Here is a 23069-nt window from a genome sequence, read left to right on the forward strand (position 1 = left end):
ATTTGAAAGACGGAAAGAGTTGGGACAGCCTGTGAAGTACGAGGAGCTTTCACAGAACCTGCCCTTCACTTCTGCTGACATCAGTGAGACTGCACAGCTCTAGGTGAGGACAGATCAGAGCTCTTGAACACTTAGTTAGGAGAGGAGAAAGAGAATCTGTGAATATAACAGCAGTGCTTGGCCTTTCCCAAACCGAATGTTCTAAATGGCTGAGAATGATGCCAAATCACAGAAGCCAGAATTTCTTGAGGGAAAATAAACATCTTTCCACTGTCTTTTTTTCTTTTTTAACAACCTTTGTGAATCTTTTGGCTGCAGCAGCAAAACTGTCTATAGGAAAAAAAAATACCAATTGCTTCAGTTTACACTCTGGCATAAACTTTTTAAACCTTGACTGTCTTTATTACATTCTGAAGTAAAGTGTTTCTGCTGAATGCAGTGACTTATTTATATTTTTGTTGTTTCTGTTGGCATTTTATGTTCAGACATTTTTTAAGTACTTAATATAAAATAAACTCACATGTAGATAACTTTGGAGCAGTGCAGTATTTTAAAAACCACATGTTTACAATAAAACAGTGAGAGCTTTGAAATCTAAGTAAAGCTCAGGATGAAACTAGCAAAAAAAAAATTAGAAATGTCTCTGTGCTCGTAAGTTTGATTCTGCCTAAATTGGGCCAAATTTTTTTCTCATCAAAAATGACTTAAATCTGGATTTGCTTCATTAAGTCAATGGAGATACTTCAGATGTACGCTGTTCTCAAGGAAAGCAGAATCAGGACTTCTGTGTCCACTTTTGGTTTATGTGATGGAAAATCCCAAAATTTGAAGAAATTATGTCACATGGATAAAAGACAGCCGTCTAAGACTGAACATTTCCATCCATTTACTCAAAATATTTTCCGTGCCTCTATCCTTACTTTCTATATGTTCTGACTCTGCATCCTTTTGCAAGTCTTTTTCTGAGTGAAGAGGGGAATTTAAATAAAAGTCTCTTACTGACTACATTTGAAATATGAAATAGATAACGTACAACACTGAGCTGATATGGAACAGCTTTTTTCCTCCTTACATTTTTGACAGATTTGTATTGTCTTTTGGAGGTGAGAGAATTACCAAAAAATGGTAAAAACAAGCATTGTTTATTTGTAGCCAGATCTTTACAGGAAAATATAAATTGAGCTAGTCTTCTCTGAAGATTTCATCTTGCTTTAATTATACCTTAATTATATTTTAGCAATTTAGTTTGGAAATGGCAAAAAAAAGTTTTGCAGGTACCAGCTTTAAAGATGCCACACATTTTTTTAAACTCTAATAGAATAACTAGTAAAAGACGTATTTAGTGTGCAGTTCTCCTAATTTTAGTTCTTATTGTTTAGTTCATGCAAATTAGAGTTAAATGACTGGAAGTTTGGCCTGTGTTTTCTGTTATGGCCACTTGAGGGAATCAGTCTGTAGCTGTGGTCCATAATTTTTGTTTTTACACTAAGGGAGTAAGAAAAATTATATTTGTTGCAGAAAGTCTTCCAACTTTACTTCAGCATTAAAGGCATCACAAAGCACCAGCTCAGAAATAAATTACTCTCTACCTACTAAATATCCAGGAAGGGAAAAAAAATGTTGATAAATGAGAGTCTTGGGAGTTGCTAAGTGAGGTCCCTGCACACAATTTATGATCATGCACTCTTGGACTTCAGAATGATTAATACAGCTAATTCTCAGTAGAATAAGAGCTGTTTTAGCCCAGGAGAGAACTGTACGTTATTGTTTATAGAAGCAGATAACATCAAAGTGGCCCACTGCTTGTGTTAAGCAAATACAGAATTCTGGGTCAGTGCAAATTAATCCTTAAGGAGTAAGAAAAAGTTCTTAATGACTGCTAGATCAGTGTGTTATCACTTTTCATACAACTGAAAATGGTAGAACTGTTAATGAGAATTACAAATGGCCCCGCTCACCACAGCACGTGGGCAGCTGTCTATTAGCATGGTCTCCATTAAGTAGTCTGACGATCTGTACATATGAAATTTGCTAATGAAGAGTAGAGGATTAGGCATTTTTATGAGATATTTGGACTATTTCAAAAATATCTTTTGCAACAAATACACAGCAAGTGACAGTGTTTTAGGCTATAATCAGCTGTGTGAACCAAGAGCTTTCAAACCATTATCTCCTATTCATGTAGTAAAGGTTTTATTTTACAAAAACAAATTAATTGAATGAATTTACCCATGAAGTCAGTGGGGGGAAAAAGTCTTGCTGATATACTAACAAGTGTTTATTAAGCTGTGTTTTCTTGTACAAGGACAAGGAAAGCACACATTTTATCTTTGCTTGGAAGGAATAGGTTGCATTTCACAGACTCACAGTACCAGCAAGTTAACGAAAAATTGCCTTAGACTTATTATTGGGTTCCCTTAAAACATGATTTAACTGCTGGACCACAAGAAGGTCTAGGACATAAAATTCTTTTTTTTTTCTTTTTTCAGAGGCTGTTTGGGTTTTATTGGTAATGATTTATGTGCTTCTGAACGTACAGCAACACATTATAATTCTGTTCTAATACATCTGACGTGATCTGTGTGTCATGTTATGAGATGGGACAGAACTGTTGACAGAAAAGGAGTGGGAATAGGTTGTAAGGACACAATGATGTTGTAAGCTGTGGGCTCATGAAGTGTGCTGGCATAATGAAAGGGCTAAAGTCTCCTCAATCTCTATTAGTAGGTCTGTGCCTGTTTACAAGTCATTATAAAACAATGTGCATACACATTCTGTGGACAATTTAACTCTCCCAGTATATTCACTGTACAATTTCTTGCCCTTTAAATTTGTTTTAAAGCAACTTGTCACCAAGAAACTTAAACTATTTAGACAATTATTGGGTCCTCTGATGTTTGGTATTCTGAAATAGCAGTTGTCATTTAGCAAATACATCTTGATACTTCTCTGAATATTTGGTCATGAAAGCAAACATTTTTCAGAATGCTGTAACAGGACAAATAGTTTCCCACCTGGACTTGTAGGCTTCACTTCTGCCACTTCATGTTTGGGGTACATCTTTGCCTGTGAAGTCATTTACTGATGTAAGCCAAGGATGTGAAATTCCCCCACGTGCATGCAGAGGGAAGATGTTTGCCTTTCCTAGGACACGAGCCTTTTTTCCCCCTATGCTGATACTCCTACATTCTGTTCTTAGCCCAGGCATAGGATAAGGTAGAGCTGTAGCAATCTTGCTTTTTTCTAGTAGCAAACTTCCCTGAAGACCTCAAAGATTTCTTTTTTTTTTGTACAAACCTGGGTGAGAGGTAACCCACATCACTATGTATACCATCTGCTGCTCCTCCTTGAGTGAACCAGTCAATACTTTCTAAGGAATGCACACAGGGGTTCCAGGCATTTGCAAAAATATATAGTTGGTGGGAAAAGCTGCTGACTTCTGAAATGAATAGCTTTTCCAAGGAGAGTTTATTAACAAGAAAAAAGAATGAAATCACATCTTCTCTCCCTGTCTTTAGCCCTTCTCTTTTAGTTTCTTCTGAGGAGGCTAATCAGCTCCTTTTTACCATGGTAAATCAGTCACTTGACTAGAAGGGAGATTACCTGGAGTTGCACTGCTAAAAATTGCACAGCCTACTGTCATTGTCCTATCTCGTTTTCTGCAAACACATCTGTAGGTGGCTGTCATGCCCACTGCCCAGTCATTACTTAACCAAACGAATCATATTTAATTCTTTTTTAATCCTTCCACAGGAGTCAGTCCCTCCTGCCCCTTAATCAGCCTTGATGTTTCTCTCTGAACTCTCTCCAATTTGTCCACATTTTTTGCTTGTAATGTATCCGGAACCACAGTGTAATGGGTACAGAACAGAGCTACAGTGTAATAGGTACACAGAAAAAAAATATATATCTTTGGACTTTGATAACTACTGTGTGGCAGAGTTAATTTACTAAGTTTATGTTTTAAAAGGCAAAATATGTAATTTTTCATTTGTGGATAAACTTCTGAAATCTTCCACCTCTACTCTAATTCGTAGAAAAGGGAGGAATGAAAAGAAACTACTGTGAGCAATTGCATGTATTTCAGTTCTGTGGGATCATATCTGCCTCTCAAAATACTGTGAACAGAGCCATTAAAATGCTCTGCAGGATTTCTTGATGCCTGGTTTGTCTGGTTCACCTTTTCTAACATCATACTAGTATTATGCAGTGCAACTGGCTACTCTGACAGCTTTCATGATGCCAAAGTTTATGGCAACTGTAAATCTATTAAGCCACAATTTGCACTTAATAAAATGAAACAGCAAGTAGTTAAATGAAAGCTCAGTTCTAAGCTGGAGAACATTTTTCAGGAAAAGTCATTGAGACTGCCTGTGCTACTGCTGCCTTCCTTTGAGAAATTCAATCGTGCTGATTGAGGAAACCTGGAGAGAGTTGACTGTTCCTTCCTTCAGTTCATAATTGCCCCATAGACCATTTAATCATTTGTAGATGAAACAAAGCCTGTGCTGTGGCGTACCGGAAGCAAAGGTATGCGCTTATCAAACGCTTCCGACCCACGAAGCATAGCTAGGAACTCATCTCTGTGTTTCTGAGCAGTCCTGCTGTCAAACTAAAGAGCTGAAAGCAGACTGGCTCTTCCTGTTGTCACTACGGTGGCCTTCCTGAGTGCCTTTATTTTATTACAGTAAAGTCTGTACAAGCCAATTTTCCAGGAACTGAGTTCAGAGCAGAGAATGAAGGTCCCTCTGCTAAGAATGCAGACAGTGCATGCGCTGAGACACCCGCTGTCTGATGCTGTCTTGAGAAGAGAGAACTGAAAGTTAAACAAGAGGAGCAAGGATTTATTGGCTCCTGTAAAACACATTTCTCTGTCATCTTTGAAATGACATTCTTCACATCCCCAGCTTTGTCTGTATTCCCCATTGCTGCATTTCTGGGTGACCAAGTGGACAGCCCTGTTTCATAGATGAATAGTCTGGTCAGAAACCATATGCCCAGTTTCATTAGCTAGAAAAAAAAGCGCCTGGCAAGTGAAGGCACTGAGAGCTTGAAAACCTGATCCATCATACTAATTGGTTTGGAATATTAGCCTTTAGTTGAGATTTGAAATCCATTTCCTCCTGCATATAGGCAATTTGCCCAGCAGCTTAGGCACTATACATAACCACGTAAAGCTTGACATGTTGCCCTCGACTCCTAGCTGGTATTTTCTGGAGTACGCTGGGAGAACGCAGCATTCAAAATGGAATTACGAGAATTGGTTATTACCGGGAGGGCATCTTTAGACGTGAATCTTTCCCCTTCTAAAACCGTTGTCAGGAAGAATTTTTATAAGGAGTTTTAATTCACAAAAACACTCACTGCTGACTAATGTGTGCCAATTAAGTTCAGTTCATTGAATCAACAGTTTCCTGTTACCTGTTCCTTCAGGTAGAACAGCGGCTGATACCCTTGCCCTTTCCCAGGCTTCTGTGCAGGGACCTTTCCTGCCTGAAAACAGTGGGGACACCTGTTTTCCGAGCGTGGAGGGCCAGCACCTGAAATCTTAGGAATGGGCCTGCTATTGAAGAAAGGGTGCTTGATAAGGCAGCCACTGTGATAGGCAGCGGAAATTTGATGATGAAAGGAGATGCCTAATAGATTAACCTGGTGTGATTTGCCAAAACACAGGGTTTTCTGGAAGATTATCCACACTCGCAATAGGAAGCCCTTTGTTTTGTAAAAGTCCCCACTTATCATGATATTCTTTATCTCAACAAGAAACATAATGGTTTACTTGTTTACATGCATGGCAGATATATTCAGAGCTGGGCTTAGGAACTGTGAACTCCTTTTCATTTGAAATGTTTCCAGCAGGCAGGTTATTAGCTGAGGGGGAACAAGCAGTTGGACACACATAAAATTTAAATCTGCCTTGCTTAGATTGGCAAAAATGAATGTTATTTCATCCACTGGGAAAATGTTTTACTTCCTGCTCAAATACTTTTGGAAGAAAATCACAAGCTCATTTGTAGCCATCATATATGTATATATATATTTTTTTAGAGTTAAGTGGTATGTCTACAGAAATGTATTTGTTACTGTATAATAGTTATTTTCCACTAATATTAATTATATTATTAGCTTGTCTTTACTTCTTCAATTTTACTTTGCTTACTATAAAATGTGACTGATGGCTTTACATTATTTATACTGAATGTGTGGCTGGAATCTAGCCCTTGATGTACCTTGGATAGAATGCTTCGGTTTCTGGAATTGATTTTTAAATACCTTACACATCCGGGACTGCAGAACTACCAAAGCACTGTGTTCCTGAACTCTGAAAACAAACAAAAATTACCATGTTAGAAAACAGCTTTATTAAAGCGCTTTTTAGCAATCTTCTCTCAACAACATTTTTCACATCATGTAATACTAAGCTTGCGAGATACACAGTGTAGATGCTGTACAAATGTGTGCACGGGAAGAACGCTCATTGTATTAAAGGAGCTGAAGCATTCAAAGTACAAGAATTTGACTGAGCTATTTTTCTGTGCTCCCAGGCAGCAGCATATTGTGTGTACCGTGTAGGCTTTAAATTTACTACAGAAGCAGCTAGTTTCCATATTGGAAGAACTACTTGGTGGGGGGTCACTTCAAAGAAGAGTGAAAGAAAGGGAAGACAAGTAAGCAAGCTGCTATCCCTGATGCCGCAGAATTAGTTATTTGGACCTACCTCAGCAATTCACAGCAGCCAGTACAACAGAGAGGAAGGAACAGAAATTATAAAGGGGAAAATGGGGCTGGAAATCTGATAAACCCATCAAAAAGAATAGATCTCCAAAGAATTGTCTGTCTAGACCAGTGGACGGCTACAAACGAGAGTTAGTGGCTCATGCAAATGCATACAATGTAATGAAAAATTACCATCAAGTAATACTTGGCACTATTTGAAGGATTTTATTTTACTTTTAGGACATATTTTATGGTTATGAAGACATTGGAAATCTATTTTCTGTTTTCTTCTTCCATACTCATAGTTTACATTTCTTGTTTTACAATGTGTTCAGGCACACATTGTACTTTTTCTGTCTGCTCCAACCCTTCCTATAGTTTAAACTGCACTTAAAGCCAAGTCCTGAAGTTCAGTGTAGTCAGTGTGCAGCTGAAACTGAGGAGCATGGGGAAGGCCTTCAGAATTAGGTTGGAATTAGTGCAAAATCATTTTTTTCAATCAACCTTTGCAAAGTTTCTTCTTTGAGCTCACTGGAGCTCCAGATCTCACACTGTCCATACAACTCCTAAGGTGGAATCAGCAAGCAAAATCATTCTCAGGAATATGACCCCCCCCCCCCAAATAATAAAACAATAGTACAACTTTTTAATGAAGTTTCTTCTTGTTAAGTTTTACACTAGTTTCACGTAGATGTCTGTATAAAGGCACAGTTTGAAAAATCACAGCATCTTCTGGCTGCAATCAATGGGACGACTTCCAGAAGAAAGACCTTAGCAAAGCAAGAGTGACAGCTGTACTCTCTTAACTGAGACAAGAAAATAATTTCTGAAACTACTTCTTGGCACTTAGTTCTAACCTCACATTTATTGAAACAATTACATTTCCAGTACTTTCTATATTTTAAATTCAGGTGGATGTTTGAAACATTCTAGCAAAGATGAGATGATTAAGCATTTTAGCCTTTTAAAGCACATTGCTTCCACTACAGAAATGAAAGCTTTTGTCATTAGCAGAAGTATGGTCAGTTCATGCCATGGTTTCTCTCTCTCTTATCTTAAACATTCTAGTACAGGCTTCTGAAAGACTCCTTGATTTGGAGGGGGTAAAGGGGCTTATTATCATTATTTTAATGTCAGAAGCAAAAATGTCAATCCACATCCCCAAATTCCTGGAGGAATGTATGCTTCTTTAAGAAAATTAAATACAATGCCATACTAAATAATTGCTGAGGTACTCTGAAGGAAGTGGCCTTTCTGTTAGCCACACTAAAGTGTAGTGTGCTACGGGTGAATCTATGACAGCATTTTAGATCAGACTTTAGATCAGAAGTGTGTTTTTGAACAAATCTCCTGGTTGCTCCCATTCACTATGCCTCGGTTCGTAGCATGGAGTGATCTTAGAGCACATTAAATAAATGCCTTTGGATGAAACTAAACCAGAAGATGTGCCTCAGGACTGTACCTAATGCACTCCGACAGCTAACGGGCACTTAGTTCCCAGAACCAGGCAGGAATTCACCCAAAGCAAAAACCCTCTGACACATGCGTAGTGTGGACATCTGGTCCTCAGCACCAGCAGATTTGCTCCACTGATCTGCTCCTACTAGACTGTGCTACTTGCTACTGTAAGCATAGCTTCTGTGACCAGCACTAGTTTTGCCATATGGAAGGAAGGTTACTTGAATAAAAACACAGCTGTGGGTTTCAGAGCAGATTAAAATCTTCTGGCTCAAAAAGAAACATTGCGTGCTGAATGGGTGGTTTGCTAAGAGGAGGGACTTCAGTTGAAGCAAAGCGTCTTGGGAGATGTACAGAGAAAACCCTGACGCTTCTGTTCAGGACTGTTTGCCACACGCTGCTATTTCTCACCAAGTCTGTCGCTTATCATTAAAATAGAGATTTGTGAGCATGACTAAACAAAATGAAATGATTCTGTATTTAAAACTGGAGCCCTATTTTCTTGTGAATGTCCATGGTGAAAAAATGCCTCTTAAAATACAGGGAAAGAATACCGGGGGAAAAAATGACACACATAGTGATAAAGTAGCAAGCCATGGTACATCTCTGGATAGTGACACAAACCCTTCAGCATTTCTGATTTGCCATTAGAGAGGGGCCAGGCAGGCTTTTGTGCCTGGAAGCTCATCAGTTGTTTTCTTGTTTTGTTTCTCCAGCTATGTCTAGTAAAAGATACCACCTCTCCTTACAAGCCTTGACTTGGTTGTAAACTTAGATCATCCAAGCTACAACAACAGGACAAGCTCCACATAGCGCAAATGTAATTTGCAGGGTCAGCATGAAACTGATCTGGGATCTTGGATGAAAAAGAGTGCTATATATGTTGTGTCACATCCACAGAGCTGCCAGCACCTGCTAAGAACCTTCAACACAAACTGAAGCCAAAGTGAGTTGAGGTCACGCTTCAGGCACGCTAAAATGGATGAAGTCATTGTGTTCAGGGACCCTGGCTAAATGCAGTGGCAATGTATGTACACTGCAAAACCACAATCCTCTGTCCATCCTCTGTTACAATTGTTCTTGGGTCTGCTTTATGTAGGATCTGCAGAAAAAGTAATCTTTTGGCTGTATGAAACAGCTACAAAATTGATTTCTGCATTGTTAAATTAGGTACAGACTTTGTGTGCATGGCCAGAATTTAGCCCATCATATTTTTCAGGGTTTTCCAGAAGATATTAAATGTGCCTTAGATTCATCTTCGAAACAAAAATATGAAGTATGTGTTACAGTATGTATTCAACTTTACTACCCTTACTAATAGGAAAACAAACATAGCAGAAATCCTTCCTGAAAATGAGGATGACATTGGCATATCAGCTCTCCAAGTCCTTCCATATTCTCCACCATTAGATCTGAGGCAACAGAACAATTATTGTTTTCATTTCTCTGAGAATTTTTAAAAGAAAATCCTGGATTTTTGGCAGCTGAAAATAGCAGCTTTTCAATTCAAACAAAAGAATTATTTTTTCTGGTGATAACCCAAAGGATTAAATACAACATAAAAAGTAATATATTTCTGCGTATGTACTTCATTGTCTTAGTGACAATGAAGCGTGTACTCTAATTTTGTCCCTCTCCTCTTCATCCATGGGTAGATTCATATCTTTTGCTTCTTTGGTCCTTCTCCTTGCACCACAAGAGGGCATGCGGCATGGCAGCCCATCCCTGTCATTTGGCTGTACACATCCAGGAATTGACACTGTAGGAAAAGGTCGGCAGACCTATAAATTAGCATGATCTTTTTGTAGAGATTCATTCTCTTTCACCTTAGAGGGACAGCATTATGTAGCCTGGTGTCCAGCATACCATAGAAAGAAATGCAGGTGTTTCATTTTGGAGCCAATAGACAGTTCCGATCATCAGTAGCAAAAAGAAGACTGTTGCTTCATGCTATCTGCTTGTCCCTGCTATGGTTCTCTCCCTTTCCCTGGCCTATCCATCCTATCCATGGCTCCTCACTCTCCATGAGACTGAATGGAATTATTTTCTGTTATTCTCTGGGGAGGAGTCACCTTCCCAGTTTCAGCCTTGCAAATCTCTTCACTTAAAGCCAAATCTGGAAGCACTCACTGGAAGCAGAGAAACCCCTCTTTCTCTTTTCTCCCCTCCTGTGCTATTCACACAGTAGAAGGATCTTGACTGTCTTCTGCCAGTTCAAACAATGGCTGTCCGGGTGGAATGAGCATTCCTGTTGCCATCCTCCTCTCCCCTACAAATGATGATGATTAAAAGCAATTTACAATAATATGGCTTTGGAAAATGTATATTGGAGGAGAAATTGTTGTTTTAAGAACTATTTGCAATTTTCAACCTAAAACTAAGAAAAGCACAGGCAATTTTTAGTGGTAAAATATTTAAATTCTGCATATTTGACAGGTTATTCCATGTGAATGATAATGATTTGGTGTCAGTGCCACCAGAGAGGCTACATATGAGTATAGAGAGTCTAGTCTGCACTAGACTAAATCAAGGTTTATCTTTAATACTTGGTAAGACACCAAGAATATAAACATCCCCTTCGTTTTCTTCAGAAAGGAGAACCATATTTCCCCCCTCCTTTTTTTTTTTCTTTTAAATAGTGAGAAAATTGTAATGAGAGCTTGCCAGGAAATGTTGGCAATTGTGCATTGGATAGACTGGATGGGTGAAATCTGAGAATCCTAGAGACAAAAAAGAAGGTTGTTGTCAGGAACAAAAACTTAGACTTGGTAGCCACCCTCATAGAGATGGTAAATAAAGCTGTGAAAATGAATTTGGTTGCCAAGGGATGAGTTGGAAGGGGAGCAGTGAAAGAGGAAATCCCTAAGACACTGAAATGCAGAGAAGAGGAGAGGCATTAAAGGGAGCAGAGAATATAGAAAGGAAACTACTGAGCAGTTCCAGAAGCATGAAGAAATCAGAGATGGAAGTAATTTGGTTGTCCAAAGAAGCAAGTGAGAACAGGACAGTGATGGAGAAGCAGCAAGAGAAATTAGCTTGGAGAAGGTGATGATAACAGTTTCACTCCAGGAAAACTGGTGCATGAGAAGATGTAGAAGGGGTAGCCCCTGAGTTAGGGAGTGAAGAGGAGATGGGAAATGATGGAGTCCGTGAGGGGACCTTTCTGTCAGCTCTGCATGCAGTCAGTCACCCCCTCCTCTGCCCCTCTAGCATGGGCTCCACAGGGAACCAATCTCAGACTGCATGACCATCATGGAGCTGAGGGGCCTAATCATGTTCCTTCACAGAGAAATGAAATTTCTTCAGGCCTACCCTGAGAGGAAAATGAACCTTTTATTGTATTACTGTGGCAATTGATCTCATGCTGAGAGCACACTCTGAATAAGCTCCTTCTCCACTTAGGGCATTCACATCATCCATCTGAAGGTGTTTGAGCTCAGTGCCTAGACCAGACGTCATGTCTTTCTCGCTTCCCTATACAGTCAGCAGAGAAAGCCGCCTCCAGACTGAATTGCTATTCAGAGCACCCAGCACAACCTTCTTTTCTTGATTGTCTTCTGGAAGTTAGTTTTTTCTCTCTGACCTGTACAGGGGACCTAAAGAGCCCAGACCCCAGTGAGGAAGGGGAATGGATAGCTCCACTACTGAGTATCCCAAGCCAGCTCCAGATGTCTTATGCTGCAAAGAAAAGCTAGAGGTAAAGAGAAGTTAAAGGTCAAATCCTCTATGTCTATCAGGATTTCCCCCCCTTTTTTAATCGATTAATTTTAAATGGTGTTTATATTAAGCACAGGTAAACTTTGAATTGAGCAATGCTTAATATATATGTGTAAATTAATAGGAAGATTTGTACAAGTATTGCATGCACTCTGCAGAGAAGAGCATGAACAGAAGTGCAATGTTTTTTTCTTTTAAAGAAGCTAATGTTCCATGGTTTGGTGTGGAAATACCATAGATCCTGTTTCAATTAGATGCCTTCATTGAAAGAACCATAGCATGAACATCAAATACTACTGTTTATTGAAAGTGATAAATTATCAAAGGGATATAGTTCATAAGCATGGGACTTGATTTCTAGGAAAAATGTAAGAACTATCAATATATCTAAAAAACAAGCTGTTCTGTGAGTAGCTAGCAGAGCCTGATCCCCTGTACATTTGTGTCTTGTATCCTCTATATGTTACTACTGCATTAACCCTATTCATCTCATGTGCCTCCTTGATAATCCCATTTGGCAAGAGTGAATACAACTTGAAGCTGGTCCAGAGCTCTGGGTTTACAGACTAGCTGGCCAGTATGCGCTGAGTGTGTATCTGGCTGTTGCCAAGCAGAAGCAAATCTGGCTCTGCCAAATGACAGCCAAGTTACCTTGAATAACAAATATGATCTCTCTCTTCCATCCAATCACAAATTTTCATGGAAGTTTTTAGAACTTAAAAATCCTTGAGAGTTCTCCTCCACTCTCAAATGTGGTTGAAGTTGGACAGAATTTTGTGGGGGCAGGAGAGAGGGAGAAAGAAGAAAAAGAGAGAGAAAAAGAAAACAGGGCTGAAAATAACCATGTTTGAATTTTTCCAGGCCTTTATCCTGGAGTATTTAAAAATGTAATATGTAGAAGAATTCCTTCTTTTTTTTCACTAAAGACACAGAGTAGCAAATATAAATTGATGATGATGATGATGATGATCCGGTAATACATTTTCATACATATTAACAGCTGCATTTTCTTCAGCTCAGAATATGTACACTTTGAGCTCCGTATTTTTGATCTCCCAAAAGGTCAGACAACAGCCTAGGGAGGTTAGAAAACTTTTCAGTGTGTAGAGTATTAAGGAGTTAAATCCACAGCTGTGTGAGGAGCACATCAGTAGAATTACATCTGTTTACATCAGCTGAGGATCTATCACTTATCTGTAGTAGGATGTTCCCCAAGAGAGCTTGACTGATTTGGACGTAACACTTGATTACATGGTTATTTTCAGAACTCTACAATGGCCATAAGAGAAATCTTACTATCTTCAGTAGTCTATCTGATTTATTCTTTAGATCCCACTGATACTAAGTATTAACAAAATTAAGGATTGATTTTTTAGTAGTCTATGCTGTTGTCCTCACACTGCACATCACTGAAGTTATTTATAGTTTTGTGGGATTAAAAAGTGTTATTTGAAGCAACCGGACCCGCAAGATTGGTCCACAGATAGAGCTGACAGTACTAATGGGCTTGAATGAGATTCAGGTCCTACACACTAATGCAAAAACCAAGATCCAGTAGGTCCAGGACAATACCCTCTACTTTTGGTATCCTGATTTCATTGATGAATATCAATTGTTATTTTTGAGAATATAATCCTCTCTTCAGTTCATATTTCCACATTGATTTCAATTTGACTTACTACATCTTATTTACAAATATCTCCTCTCTTGTCTTCCCTGTCTATCTCCATGACATCAGATTAAATGCTACAGAGTTTCAGGACACAGACCGGGGCATAGTGGCTGAAATGCAGAAGTATCTAGAGAAGACTGTGCTGTTATGTATGCTGTAATTTATAGTTTTCATCAAGATTAACTCAAAGAAGAGAGATGTATACACACACACACATTTGTGTCTACTTTTCTTCCTAACCCCTTCTCCTTTATTTGTTTCATTCTTTCTCTCTCTCAGTGCATCTCTTCTGATCTTTTGTTCTTGTTTCCTTAAATAATTCTGCCACTTTATATGTTTCGATGTCTGCAGTGAAGAAAGCAAAAGAAAACAGATCAGTGTAAACGCTGGCTTTGCAGAGAACTTTAATGAGTAATGACCAAGGAAATTCTGCTGCAAAGTCAGTGAAGAACACAAAACTTTTAAGTTTCCTGGGCTCCAATGCACGCCAGCCTGATGTTCATTGCATCGGGAGGAACATGGATAAATTAAAAATCTAATTACATTGTACCTTCAGGCGTGATTTTTACTTGCTGTCACTCCAAAGCCAGCAATACAAAAATTCAAAATATGATGTTAGTGCCCATAGTCCCTTTCTCTCATTTTTAAAGATTGATGATAGTACGTTGGTCAATAGTCCAGATTTCAGGATGCCAAACTTCTCTTTTCTTTTTCCATTTTTGTTCCCACAAAAATGTGGGTGGATGTGTGGGTGGGGCTGCTCAGATCAACCTTTTACATATGTTCTGTTTCACAGTGAACAAGTTACAGAAATCATATATGTGGAGAACGAACAAGACTATATAAAGGGAAATACAATTTTTTTGTCAGTTCTTAATTTATTATATTGCTTTCTGAATATATCATATGGGCTGTTGTATTCCAAATACACTTTGCAGACTTTTCTACCAACACAATAATCACTTTTGTTTACATTACAGTCAGGCCTGAGTCATGCCTATAAAGTCATCACATTTTGTGTATTTGCATGGAGCCTTTCTTCCCACCCTTTCCCCCAGTGCACCACATAATATGCAAGGAACATTTCATAAGTTGTGGAGTCAAGTCTGCAAAAGTTACAAAATGCCAGGATAAGGCAGCCACTTGAGCTAAAAGGATAACTGATAGCTGGAATTAGGTGGTGGTTGTCTGTGGACATACTCTGGAAGAAGCTGAGGTACTTTGTGAGTACTCAGTGAGTTGTAGCACTACTAATGGGTAGGAGAGAAAGAAGACCCTGGGGAACCCTGCGTCTCATTCCAGGCTGTGGAGGAAGCAAGGAAAATTCAGGGCTTGTAAGAAATAGCAAAACAGAGCAAGCTTCTATTGCCTTTATGTTTTTCATAGACATAGAGTTAAAATGTAAGGCTTGAATGTGCAGTTTAGGAACAGGCGTGCTGCCATATTCCAAAAATCTAGCACTGGGATTCCAAAGCATGTGGAAATTACAGCTGCAAGTCTGCTGTGTGAAATACTTGCTCTTGCAAGCCTTTTGGAGGTAGCCAAACAGCAGTTTTTCAGTGGTTTATAATTTGGCCAAGTTAGGGTGAATTCCCAGCTGGCTGGCAAAAGGCACATCTCTAATACAAAGGCCACTCAATCACCCAATTTCAAAACTGAATTTTCTCAGAGAAAAAGTTTTCTGATATTTTTAACACAGTCAACAACATTTCTTCCTCAACCTCTTTCTCAGAAACAGCATCAGGCAACCAGAAGAACTGGTGTTACCATTTTTCTCCAAAAACCCTACTGTAGTTTTTGGCTGAGGAAATAAAAGTATTGCATATTCAGCCCACTGGATTGTTGTAAGGGATCAAACGATCCTTTCTGTTGTGCCCTAATCACACTATATTGACCTGTAACATTGTTCCTTCAGTCTGGGGTCTTAACTCCTTTTCCCAGCTACACTGTATCCTCAAGTAACGGATAATTTATACAGATAACTTGATCTGTCATTGGATAACATCCCCTATCTTCCAGTGGCACAGAGAAGTAGCAGAAGTGAAGTGATCTGCCTCTTGGTGGAGCCCCTCTGTGCCGGCATTCAGTGGGACACACAGTGGAGCCCCCATTTTAACTATATGGTGTGCATTGCATCCAGTGACTTATTCTTAAAAGACTTCATGACTATTTGCCCAAGATCCTCTCCTAAATCAATCACCTTTCAGTCTCCTACAGGGCTGTTAGGCTTTTATTTCCCCTCAGTATAGAAGTGATAGAGGAAGGGCAAGGGTCCGAATTTCTGCTCTTGTTCCTACTTACTATGTTTCACATAAATTCTCTGTTCACTTGCATGAAGATTAATATACAGAAAGGGATCATGGTGCCCTCATACCAAACCTAAGCTCCATCACTCAACCACATATTAGACAGCTTCCTAATTAAAATAACACAATCACCATCCTAATCAGATGAATCCAAAGTAATTTCCAGCAACACACACGTTCCCAGGTCTTATTTCTACAATCATATTTATTTATTTAAGAAGCAGATAATGTTTTCCTCTTCTTATTGGATAAAAAAAAAGTGGATCAAAGGAGCAAACTGCATGAAAAATATAGCATCAGGTACTTCAGGTGCAGACAGCATCCAGAACACTTAAATTCCATGACCCTAAAGAAGCAAGCAGGAAGGAGGGAAAGGAGATAGACATAGATCCTACCACAGTACTTTGTGTGGCTGATGTGGCATTGTACGTGTTATTTTTGTTAGAAAGCTCTGCAGCAGCCCTATCTGATGACTTGAAAACTGTGGAAAACACATGTCATCCCCTCAAACACTTATCAGGAGGCCAAGTGACTTGACCCACAATTCAGCAGTATACTAAAGAGCCTGTACTGTTTTAAGCACACTGATTTGATGCAAAGCACTAAGAATAAAAATCAAACAGGCAAAGATCACAGGAGTTGACAGGACATTTGAATTCAGTGAAAATTACCCAGAGGTTGAATTTGGCAGTCTCAACATTGTAGCTGTTTTCAGCTCTACTAGTGACTCACTGTGCTAAAAATCCAAATGCGACGGCACAGCAGAATAGTGCAATCAGGAAGAGCATCACCAAAATCTCTGGAGGAGATAACCGGCAGGAAAGTGCTAAAATAAACACTTTGCAAATACTGGTTGTCAAGGACAAGTGTTGTCATTTTCATTCAAGTTTATAGAATGAAAAAGTTAATTCTAGGAGCCATTATTTCGAGCTACGTTTTCTGCATAAACCTTGCCGGTGTGAGAAGTGCTGTGAACTTTGTTGATTGTCATTTTAAATTGGCAGAGTTTGGATTTTCTTCCACTCTGAAGTGATGCCAGAGCATTCTCAGTGAATTTTGCCTGTGTTGGAAAGATTTTAGATTAAAGGCAAGTAGAGAGAGTGTAAGAACACAAACATCACTAAATGATAATTAATCTAAGAAAGAGCCACAATAAGAGCTCTCCCTAAGATTTTAATGTTGTGGTGAATATATTTTTAAAAAATTATCACTCTTACAGCAGATTGTATTTTTTCTATATTCTTTAAATGTTCTGATTTAAAATTTCAAAATGCTTTCCCATGTCATTGACAATCTTAATAGAGTCCAATTAGTTCCACAAGGCACTTTCTGATGCACAAGCCTCTGGCTTGATTGCGGTGAATGGTGGGTATTTCCTGTGTTTAAGTCCACATATGGATTGAGTAAGGCAGTGGCAGAGAGACTACTGTTTTCCTTCACTACATCTTCATTTCTTTTTCACAGGCTAAGCCTTTTTTGTTTTTCCTGGCTCCGTTGTCAAAACATTGACCAGAGTTTTGGCTCATGGTAGTGGAATAGGAGGCCAAAACAATCCTCTGGAAACCAGTGTGGCAAAATGTATTTTAAATCCATACATTCACCATTCAACCATGTGAGTAACCACGCCCACTGACCCACTCTGTGGTTTAAAAACAACACCGGTTTGCCCCCAGAACGGCTTGATTTATTTGACAAGCTTTTTCAAGCTGGGTATATCAACATTTAAACTGTTCTGAGGCTTGGCTTCTTACGTCACATGTACAGCAAGCATTAAAACGCACTCTAATCATTTTCTGCTTTTATTAAACTAGACAAGGTGAATGCGTTGTGCGTTTTGCAGGACTTCTTTGAATAACTGTCAGTCTCTCCAAAGACAGGGCACAGTGATTCTTTTTTCCCCTTCAAAAACATACAATTCAGACCTTTTAAATATTATTTTGTCACATTCTCTTTTTGCATCACTGTAATAACAGTGCAGATCTAACTCCTCTTCCTGACATATGAAAGTACGATGCAAAACAGTGAGAGATGACACATCTTAAAGGCATTCTTCCTAAAACGTAGTATAATGTACCTGTGATATTGCAAATAGTTTCTTGCATTGTCAGGTTCATTGTCTTTCCTCGAGGGTAACTAGGAATACAAACTCAAACCTGTACTAGGAAAACTCAGCTGTAAAACTGAAATCAGGACAAGATCGATTTACACACATAATCAGGAAAATTAAAGTATAGAGATGGGCTATGATAGATTAAACGATCTGTCCAAACAGAATCTGCCAGTTTAGGTACCGAGATGTAATTCCGCTGAACCAGGAATTCCTGTATGAGTTACTTCCATGTTTTTCATTCCTTTTTTGGATCAGGTACCACAGCACTCAGCTGGGTCTCTTTTGCTGCATGGACACTATCTACATAACAATCACCTCCAGAAATATATGCATGTAAGTGCCACAATAAGCATAAGTTTGGGGAAGAGATCTGCTTCTAGCATGAACAACCTATAAATTTGTGTAACATTTGAACCAAATTTAAATATCCCACCTGGATTTACTCCCAAACTGCACAGGGGGAACCAAAAAGCAGGCCAGAAAACTCCTTTCGCCATTAAATAAAACATAAACTTCTCGGCCAAACCTGTTTCATTGTACGTGCTGCAGAAAGCTTTACAAGGTGGGGGTGGGGGGGTGGGGAAGCGTTTGCAAATGTAGCGACACATTTTACAGTTCCTCTTTCATCTGCCCTCGCGCAGGGCTCCCCTGCCTCATTTTCAGCCTGGGTGAAAGCGCTCCGCGCTCAAGCCGCGGGGAAGCGCGCGGGCCTTAGCTGGAAGAAAAGCAAAAGCGATTAATAACTGGGGGGAGGGAGCCCGGGGAGGGGGCCCGGCCGCCCGCTTGAGTGACGGCCGGTGACTGGTGCCCGGCTCCCCTCGGGCAGGCCCCGCCGCCCGCGGCCGCACGTCGGGGCGCGCCGGCGGCCTCTGCGCGCTGCCGCCCCGCGCTGCCCGCGGCCCCGCGCCGCTGCGCGCCCGCGGAGACCCACGCCCTGCGGCCTCGCCGGCTTTTTCTCCTCCTGGCCCTTTGGGCGCGTTGCCGTCGGCCTTCGCCACGAAAACTGCACAACGCCAACGCTGTTTTCCTACTGGCTGAATAAAGAGTATTACAAAAGGGGGGGGGGGGGGGGCGCCTCAGAGGTAACGTGAGGCAGCGTTTCACCAAAGCTCATAAACTCGAGATCCAAGCGAGGGAAGCGGGGCGGGGGGAGGGGAGAAGCCCGAAAGTATCGGTGCAAATAGCGTCGTTTTTACTCCGGACACCATAACTTGTTTTACGATTAGTGATCTGTTCAAAGATTTGTCCTGGAAGTGCTCGATATTGGGTTACAAAAGGTTACGTTAATTGCATTAAGCCATAACGACCCATGAAGGACTGCTAAGACTTGGAAAAAAAAAACCCGCTTTTTTTCCTTAAAAAAAAAAAAAAAAAGTCGCCGCGCAACTCGGTGGCGGCCCGGCCGGGGCTGCCGGGCGGCCCCGGGGAGGGAGGCGGCGCGGCGGCCCCGGCCCCGGCCCCGGCCCGGCCCCGCCACGTCGGGAGGGCGCGTGAGCCGCCGGCGCGCCCGGGCGCAGCCGCCTGCGTTATGGTGCGGAATTAAATGTGTCTACTAATAATCTATAGTCTCCCTCGCCAGGGCAGAGCAGACAAACAAAATTGTCATTCCAAATGAAAAGAAAACACGATTTCTTAGAAGTGTTTAGGAGGGTGCACAGCGGGGCATATTTTCTTTCTTACTGGCAAGAGTTTGTAACTGGATCCCTTAACATTACTGAGAACATGAAAACATGAAACAAAAGTATTGATCCAAGAATTCGCAGAAGAAAAGTATCCAAATACACACTGGTTTGTTTGATTTTTTTTAAGGTTACATCAGATGTTTATTGGGGAAAGCTGAAGCTCGCGACATATCCCTGGTATGCACCATTCAAACGTACATGGAGGAAAGTGTTATTTCTGTTGTTAAATTTACATTATGTTCGTTTTAATTGCATCAGCTGCTAGAGAGATCTAGGAATAATGGCATTTAAGAGGGAAATAGCAATCATCTTCAGAAGACTGCAGCATAATGGAGGAACCTAATTAATTTAACCTTGCAGTCTTCCATAATGGCTGCACTTTATCATTTCCACAGATGGAGCTTGAAGGAATTAACAATGTTGTTTATCCCAGCAGACATCTCTGACTGTGGTTAGCCAATGGCAGATTTCCCACTTAAAGATGCATTTCTTCACTTGAGGGAAACCAACTCGAGTGCTGGCAATAGCTGTCGAAACTTGCTAGTGTTGTGTGTGTGTGGCATATTGAAAAACCCCGAGAAAACGCACAATATCGGTCTCTTTATGGTCTCACCAAGTGACGCTGGAAGAAGATAGAGTGTTTCCTTTCTTACCAGAGCCAAGACTTCTCCAATACCCCTTCAATTTCTCTTCCTTTATTTTCCCCTTCACTGTATTTTTTCTTTAGGATCGTATCCTGCTAATCTTTTTTTTTTTTTTTTTTTTTTTTTAAGAGAAGTAAAATGCAGTACGTGTCTGTTCCTAGGTTCGCAGAATTCAACCAAATCCTTCTCCTAGATGATTTGCAATGTTCACAGACTTTCTGTGCTTGGGAAACCTGAGTAGGCTGGAGATAAGCATTCCTACCCACACAAAACACAGTAAAAGCCGGATTATTTGAACAAGATGGTTGTTTATTATTTCAGGGAAATAATGCATTTTCCGCGTCGTCATATTCTGCGGTGTACACGGGTGCACACGCACAGGTCACGCGTGGGCGTCACGTCAGAAGCGAAAAAGGAGAAATGCGCGGACTCTGGCTATGAGATAACACACCGTGGTCCGCGATACCAAACAGGGCATAAAATAAATCAGTAAAATGCTCTGCACTTTCACCTGCATAGCTGGGCTATTTAGAGCCTTGTTTGGCCACTGTGAGGTGGATGATTAGGTACCACGAAAACCCGGGAGCTGAAGGGTTAGCCATGAAAGAAGTACGAGCGTACGAGACGGGCATATTTTCAACACAATTCCCTCTCCCTGCTCTTATTCTTTATTAAGAGAAACGTTTGCGGGTGGCTTAAAGACGCCACTTAAAGACAAAAAAGGGTAGATGTGTTTTTGTTTACCGTAACAGTGCTTCTGTGTTCTGAGTTAGACCTTAAACTGTATTGCCTTTAAAAAAATTTTTTTTTTGGTATTTTCGGTTTACCGCTGCTGTTGTTCGCTTGCTTTTTTGCACACTTCCGAGTGCCAAGGGAACAAAACTGCTGACCTTGAACTTATACATAGTTCCTGCCCCAAATGATAACTTGGTGTCATTCTTACCCCCGACACAGAAAGGGTCTTTTCTGTTCCTCCAACGCATGGAGCAGAGCGCCATGTAAAGCAACGTAGGCACAGAAGAATGGGGGGGGTCGCTATTAAAATGCACCTTATTGTTAATTATTAGCGGCGAAGGTGACTCGCAGCCGAGGGGACGCCTGGACTGCGTTTCGGGCGTGATCGTAATAGGGCACGTTTGAATCTGCCCTCGGCAGACACTGAACACCAGCGCGGTGCGAAGGGCTGCGGCGCGGCGCCGCTCCCCCCGCCGCCGGAGCCGCCGGCCCGCCCAGAGCCCCGCGCCGCGCCTTGGGTGCATGACGTGCGCCGTGACGTCACCGCGGCCAAGGGGGACGTAACGATGCCGCTTCGCTGGACAAAGGCGGCTGCCTGCTGCGAGGTGCCGTTCGCTGGCCGCCGGGAAATGAGCGTGGGCATGTGCATACATACGTACATACTATATATATGTATATATATGTATATCTCCCCGTGGAAAATGGACTATAGACACCGCTCGGCGCGGACAGGAGCTGGCGCAGGGGAACTGAGGCTGTGAACAGCGCGGAGCGGCGGTGCGGGCACGGGGCGAAGCGCAAGGCGCAGCATCGCTGTCTGTGCTGCATGGAAACCCGTGAAATCAGTTAAAAACGTCAAAAAAAAAAGAAAAAAGAAAACAAGAGGACAAGCGCGTGGGTGGAGCGCGCGCCGCGCGCGGTGCAGCAGCACCTACGGGCGGCTCCCCGCGGCTCCCCGCGGCAGGGGCGCGGGGCCGGAGCCCCGACGTGCGCGGGGCCGGCTCCGGGGCGCGGTGCTGGCGGGGGGCGGGGGCGGCCGCAGCGGGGTTTTAAGCCTGGGCTCGTGATTTGGGCTAGCACCGCTGTGGGAACGCGCATCCTCCTCCTTGGAGACGCGGCTTTCCGCGCCTCTCTCTGCTGTGGGACAGGCACAGATTGCCAGTGACATTACTGGGGAAAACAAAACAAAAGAACCCCAAATAAATAAATACACCCCCCCCGGCCAAGCTGTGGTTACTAGAAAAGGAGAACACAACCCCCTGGAAGGGCTGCTCTGGGGGAGACCCCCGCTCCCCGCCCCGGGGAGGGCTGAGGGCGCCCGGCCGCGGAGGCGCCCGGGCGGGAGGAGCGGTCGCCCCCGCGCCGGCCCCGGCGGCTGCTCCCTCGGGGTCGGGCACTGTCTCTGCCTGAAGCCCGGAGCCGGGGGCCGGACGGAGGATCCTCGGGATCTCCCGGGGCCGCCCAGCTCCCCGCATCCATCCCCCCGCCCCCGCAGTCCGTGCGCGCAAGCGGGCAGGGCCAGGGCGCCCGGCCTTCCGCGGCCGCGAGGGTCGGATCCGGCGCGGGCGCGGAGCGGAGGAGCCGCAAACGTTTCCCGCAGCGTTTCCCGCGGCCGCGCAGCGCGGCTCCCCCTCCGCAGGGCCGGCTCCCCGCACCAGCGCCGGCGGGAGAGGTCATGTACAGCTCCAAATCTCCTACGAAAATTAATAATAACATACGAAATCCTAGACAGGCCCTAGCAACTGATTTTTATCTACCGTTTTACGCGCTTCATTATCCACCTAAATATAAACCCCCCGTGATTTAATGTAGTTTACGGAGACCACAGGCATTTTTGGCTTTGCTTAGCCTTTTCATTCTAGTGCATCCCAGAGCTGGCAGTGGGCTCACTTCTCTCAGCAGTTGAGTATGTCTGGGGGCTGAGACGGGAGCTAGCGGGGGAAAAATGCATTGCGCTCAATGTGCCTGTTTTCGTGCCGCTTCAAACATCTTCGAGGAGCCCTAAATCCCGCGTTTGTGCGTTTCCCC

The sequence above is a fragment of the Dromaius novaehollandiae genome, chromosome 2, assembly GCF_036370855.1.
Source record: "Dromaius novaehollandiae isolate bDroNov1 chromosome 2, bDroNov1.hap1, whole genome shotgun sequence".
Taxonomy (NCBI): Eukaryota; Metazoa; Chordata; class Aves; order Casuariiformes; family Dromaiidae; genus Dromaius; species Dromaius novaehollandiae.